At 35.3% G+C, this 1,045-nt stretch overlaps 1 pseudogene; it reads left to right on the forward strand.

Annotated features, from left to right (window-relative positions):
* Positions 1-772, forward strand: part of LOC148044404 (uncharacterized) — a 5,034-nt pseudogene extending 4,262 nt beyond the window's left edge.
* Positions 773-1,045: the final 273 nt, after the last annotated feature.

A 1,045-nucleotide genomic window follows, 5' to 3' on the forward strand; every position in this document is an offset into this window, starting at 1 on the left:
CATATGCATTGAAAAACCCCACTCAATTTCCATGAGTCATGCATCTGACACATGTAAAAATGGTGGAGCTTGGATTGCGGACCTACCGCTGCTATTTTTATTGGGTTTTTTTAATCAAGCCCTCAGGTGCTCCTTTTACCTTCTAAAGCAGGAAGGAAAGAATTTTGTTATCAATTCACCTTCATACAAAACCTGCAAATTCTGAATTTAAAACTTATGATAATTATAGTAAGGATACATAGTTAGGTTCTCAAAATACACATATGTAAGATTATGCTTTTGTAAATGACTTAATTTTGAAACACAATCATTTTCAAAATGATTCTTGCTAAAAGCCAAACAAATGTTTTTTAGGTTTTCTTCTTTCCACTTTTGTAAACAGAGAAAGTTTTCCAAATAATGGACTTTTGTAGATTTGTATGCCATTGCTCATAAGTAAGTGTTTTATAGACAAAGTTTATAAAAATGAAGTTGTTTTTCTGAGTCATCACTAAGTAGGGAGGCATTGGCCTGGCAGGCATCCAAATGTACTTTAGAACTACCCAAGGCTGAGTCAATAACTGTCCCTAGGAAATGAGAGATCTAGCACCATTGGATGTTGCTGATCTGCCATAATGTGTCATGCTAACTTTGTGTGTGTGTTGTCCCCTCCTTATTCATGAGGTCCCTATGGGTTATTTCCTCAGTATTGACAGTCAGTGGATAAGCCCTCTCCTCTCTATAATGTGATTACTCTGTTCTCTTTTTCTTCTAGGCCACAAAGAAATTATAAGCAAGGACGATAGCAACAGAGAAAAAGAAGAATAGTAAGACAAGAAAGTTCTCAGTGCTGGCTCTTTCATACAGCAATATATAGATGAAAAACACACATTGGAATATTAGTTTCACACAGAAAACTAGCATATCAAGAATAAGGTTACACGCAATGCTTCTTAGTATGAACATTAAAAAAGAATAGTCTGTTTTTGAATCCAGCCCCTGCCTTATCACACATTAACTGTCCATGCATATAAAGATAATATTGCTTTTCAGTTGACACCATCTA

Source organism: Thamnophis sirtalis, unplaced genomic scaffold (assembly GCF_051295495.1).
Source record: "Thamnophis sirtalis isolate CommonGarterSnake01/CBP01778 unplaced genomic scaffold, rThaSir2_p1.2 scaffold_8, whole genome shotgun sequence".
NCBI lineage: Eukaryota > Metazoa > Chordata > Lepidosauria > Squamata > Natricidae > Thamnophis > Thamnophis sirtalis.